The following is a 5000-nucleotide window of genomic DNA, read 5'->3' on the forward strand; positions in this document are numbered from 1 at the left end:
TTACGCGAAGAATTTCACCCAATATTAAAGAAGAAATATATTAAAAAAGAAATTAACCAACATAAAAATATGCTGATTCTATATTTTTATTCTATCTAAAAAAGAAATACAAAAAACCTTTCCTCAAAACCTTCCCAAAGAAATTACCATTACTAAAAATATACTGATTCTCTATTTTGATTCGACTAAGAAAAAAAATTCCTCAAAACATTCTCAAAATCTTTTCAGGAAAATATGAAAACAATAATTTCACCCAATATTTGAGAATAAATTTATTAAAAAAAAGAAAATCACAACACAAAAATATGCTAATTCTATATTTTAATTCAGTCTAAAAAAAAAAAATACAGAAAAAACCATTTCTAATAACATTCTCAAAATCTTTTCAGAAAATTCATATTCCTCAAAATATACGCGATGAAGGATTCGACTCAATATTAGAGAAGAAATATATTAAAAAATAAATTAACCAACATAAAAATATGCTGATTCTATATTTTGACTTTAAAAAAAAAAAATCCTCAAAATTTTCAAAATCTTTTAGAAAATTTATAATCTCAAATTATACGAAAACTATAATTTCACCCAATATTAGAGAAGAAATATATTAAGATAAGAAATTCACAACCACAAAAATATGTTAGTTCTATATTTTAATTCGATCTAAAACATTTCCTCAAACATTCTCAAAATCTTTTCAGAAAATTCATATTCCTCAAAATATACACGAAGACTGATTCGACCCATCTAGGAATAGATGCATTATTAGAGATGAAATACCATCGGCTTTCCCCCTCTGTCCATTTAAAGACTTCTCTTTGACAATCTCACATCAAAAGGCTGTTTCCCTTTGAGGTCTTTGGCGCAGGTCAGAGAAAAAAAACTCAAAACTCACTACAACTCAAAACTCAAAAACTCGCGTATCGGGAGTTTCATACAGGGTTGCCACGTTTATCAAATGAGAAAAAGGCCAACGTCTGATAAACTGCTGCTTTAAAAGGCCAACTTAATAGTAGAAAAAGGTCGAAAATATAGTTTTTAAGCCTTACCCATTTTTAAAAAGGCCAAATTTATGTATCTACCACGAAAAAAAAGGGGCAAAATTTGGTGTTTTTTTTGGCACGAAAAGACTAACTGGCAACCCTGTCACTTTCATATAGCTAATAGGCTGACCACCTGCCAGATGAATATCAAAAGATGTGGAACCCCCCATTGCCACATTTTATCTCTCTCTCTCTCTCTCTCTCTCTCTCTCTCTCTCTCTCTCTCTCTCTCTCTCTCTCTCTCTCTCTCTCTCTCCTGGCCTAGGAGGAGCCTGTGAATGATATTTTGATGTCGGCTTATTTATTTTATTTTGTTGGCTTTTAATGTTACAGGGCTCTCTCTCTCTCTCTCTCCCTCTCTCTCTCTCTCTCTCTCTCTCTCTCTCTCTCTCTCTCTCTCTAGCCTACGAGGAGGCTTTGAATTAATACGGTCACCTTTCTGAATGATATTTTGATGTCTTATTTTATTATAGTTATTTTTTTATAATGTGGGTTTCTAATGTTAGAGGGGCTGTATTGATCTCTCTCTCTCTCTCTCTCTCTCTCTCTCTCTCTCTCTCTCTCTCTCTCTCTCTCTCTCTCTCTCTCTCTCTCTTGTCTTTTATATATATATATATATATATATATATATATATATATATATATATATATTATATATATATATATTTATGTAAATAAACACACATGCTTACACACAAATATATATATATATATATATATATATATATATATATATGTATATATATATATATATATATGTGTGTGTGTGTGTGTGTGTGTATATATATATACATACATACAGCAAGAAATTCAGCCGTTTTTATTACATTGCAGGACAAAGGCCTCAGACGTACTTTTTCATGCCTGAAGTCTGGTTGGGCCAGTTTTCATCAACACGCTGGGCAGTGCTGATTGGTGATGGTGGGAGACTTTTGTCTGAAAGCATGTATATATGTAAGTATGCAGTATTCATGTGTATACTATATACATACATATATATATATATATATATATATATATATATATATATATATTATATATATATATATATATATGTATGTATTTGGATATTAATTCCAGCTTATTTGAGTATCCTTTTGATTTCACCAAGCGGCCCCTTTCTCTCAGCTTGTCTTTTCCCCCCAAGCCGTAAACAATGTTCACTCTAAATTTCCGTATCCTTGTTCACTTCATATAAACTGGAAATAATATCCAAATATTTTTCTCGTTTCTTCTCCATAGGAAATATAGAATTATGGAAGCCTTTGCTACATGTCATATGGACCTAAATATTCAGAAACATTGTAAGGGTATAAAACCGGCCCATTTACAGGCTTATATATTATGATTATTGTATGTTAAGGCTGAAATATATTGTAGGTATGATGTATAAGGCTGTGCTATAGTCCATTTCTTTTAGTGAGGCAGATTTGCACCGACTGGCAGCGGTGCCCTTTTAGCTCGGAAAAGTTTCCCGATCGCTGATTGCTTAGAATGATCTTGTCCAACCAATCAGCGATCAGGAAACTTTTCCGAGCTAAAAGGGCACCGCTGCAAGTCGGTGCAAAGTTTCCTAATCGCTGATTGGTTAGAATGATCTTGTCCAACCAATCAGCGATCGGGAAACTTTTCCGAGCTAAAAGGGCACCGCTGCGAGTCGGTGCAAAGTTTCCTGATCGCTGATTGGTTAGAATGATCTTGTCCAACCAATCAGCGATCGGGAAACTTTTCCGAGCTAAAAGGGCACCGCTGCGAGTCGGTGCAAAGTTTCCTGATCGCTGATTGGTTAGAATTATCTTGTCCAACCAATCAGCGATCGGGAAACTTTTCCGAGCTAAAAGGGCACCGCTGCGAGTCGGTGCAAAGTTTCCAGATCGCTGATTGGTTTAGAATGATCTTGTCCAACCAATCAGCGATCGGGAAATTTTCCGAGCTAAAAGGGCACCGCTGCGAGTCGGTGCAAAGTTTCCTGATCGCTGATTGGTTAGAATGATCTTGTCCAACCAATCAGCGATCGGGAAACTTTTCCGAGCTAAAAGGGCACCGCTGCGAGTCGGGTGCAAAGTTTCCTGATCGCTGATTGGTTAGAATGATCTTGTCCAACCAATCAGCGATCGGGAAACTTTTCCGAGCTAAAAGGGCACCGCTGCGAGTCGGTGCAAAGTTCCTGATCGCTGATTGGTTAGAATGATCTTGTCCAACCAATCAGCGATCGGGAAACTTTTCCGAGCTAAAAGGGCACCGCTGCGAGTCGGTGCAAAGTTTCCTGATCGCTGATTGGTTAGAATGATCTTGTCCAACCAATCAGCGATCGGGAAACTTTTCCGAGCTAAAAGGGCACCGCTGCGAGTCGGTGCAAAGTTTCCTGATCGCTGATTGGTTAGAATGATCTTGTCCAACCAATCAGCGATCGGAAACTTTTCCGAGCTAAAAGGGCACCGCTGCGAGTCGGTGCAAAGTTTCCTGATCGCTGATTGGTTAGAATGATCTTGTCCAACCAATCAGCGATCGGGAAACTTTTCCGAGCTAAAAGGGCACCGCTGCGAGTCGGTGCAAAGTTTCCTGATCGCTGATTGGTTAGAATGATCTTGTCCAACCAATCAGCGATCGGGAAACTTTTCCGAGCTAAAAGGGCACCGCTGCGAGTCGGTGCAAAGTTTCCTGATCGCTGATTGGTTAGAATGATCTTGTCCAACCAATCAGCGATCGGGAAACTTTTCCGAGCTAAAAGGGCACCGCTGCGAGTCGGTGCAAAGTTTCCTGATCGCTGATTGGTTAGAATGATCTTGTCCAACCAATCAGCGATCGGAAACTTTTCCGAGCTAAAAGGGCACCGCTGCGAGTCGGTGCAAAGTTTCCTGATCGCTGATTGGTTAGAATGATCTTGTCCAACCAATCAGCGATCGGGAAACTTTTCCGAGCTAAAAGGGCACCGCTGCGAGTCGGTGCAAAGTTTCCTGATCGCTGATTGGTTAGAATGATCTTGTCCAACCAATCAGCGATCGGGAAACTTTTCCGAGCTAAAGGGCACCGCTGCGAGTCGGTGCAAAGTTTCCTGATCGCTGATTGGTTAGAATGATCTTGTCCAACCAATCAGCGATCGGGAAACTTTTCCGAGCTAAAGGGCACCGCTGCGAGTCGGTGCAAAGTTTCCTGATCGCTGATTGGTTAGAATGATCTTGTCCAACCAATCAGCGATCGGGAAACATTTCCGAGCTAAAAGGGCACCGCTGCGAGTCGGTGCAAAGTTTCCTGATCGCTGATTGGTTAGAATGATCTTGTCCAACCAATCAGCGATCGGGAAACTTTTCCGAGCTAAAAGGGCACCGCTGCGAGTCGGTGCAAAGTTTCCTGAACGCTGATAGGTTAGAATGATCTTGTCCAACCAATCAGCGATCGGGAAACTTTTCCGAGCTAAAAGGGCACCGCTGCAAGTCGTTGCAAAGTTTCCTAATCGCTGATTGGTTAGAATTATCTTGTCCAACCAATCAGCGATCGGGAAACTTTTCCGAGCTAAAAGGGCACCGCTGCGAGTCGGTGCAAAGTTTCCTGATCGCTGATTGGTTAGAATGATCTTGTCCAACCAAATCAGCGATCGGGAAAACTTTTCCGAGCTAAAAGGGCACGCTGCGAGTCGGTGCAAAGTTTCCTGATCGCTGATTGGTTAGAATGATCTTGTCCAACCAATCAGCGATCGGGAAACTTTTCCGAGCTAAAAGGGCACCGCTGCGAGTCGGTGCAAAGTTTCCTGATCGCTGATTGGTTAGAATGATCTTGTCCAACCAATCAGCGATCGGGAAACTTTTCCGAGCTAAAAGGGCACCGCTGCGAGTCGGTGCAAAGTTTCCTGATCGCTGATTGGTTAGAATTATCTTGTCCAACCAATCAGCGATCGGGAAACTTTTCCGAGCTAAAAGGGCACCGCTGCGAGTCGGTGCAAAGTTTCCTGATCGCTGA

General features: G+C 40.2%; 1 long non-coding RNA gene across 2 annotated transcripts in view; it reads left to right on the forward strand.

The window, feature by feature from the left end:
- Positions 1 to 5000, forward strand: part of LOC137650653 (uncharacterized) — a 291367-nt gene that overhangs the window by 66352 nt on the left and 220015 nt on the right. The window contains exon 2 of one of the 2 annotated variants that reach the window (XR_011046023.1): positions 1878 to 1997. The exons of the other annotated variant lie outside the window; for it this stretch is intronic. This is a non-coding gene — a long non-coding RNA (uncharacterized lncRNA). The remainder of the gene's footprint in view (positions 1 to 1877; positions 1998 to 5000) is intronic. 2 annotated transcript variants of the gene reach the window in all.

The sequence above is a fragment of the Palaemon carinicauda genome, chromosome 12 (assembly GCF_036898095.1).
Source record: "Palaemon carinicauda isolate YSFRI2023 chromosome 12, ASM3689809v2, whole genome shotgun sequence".
Taxonomy (NCBI): Eukaryota; Metazoa; Arthropoda; class Malacostraca; order Decapoda; family Palaemonidae; genus Palaemon; species Palaemon carinicauda.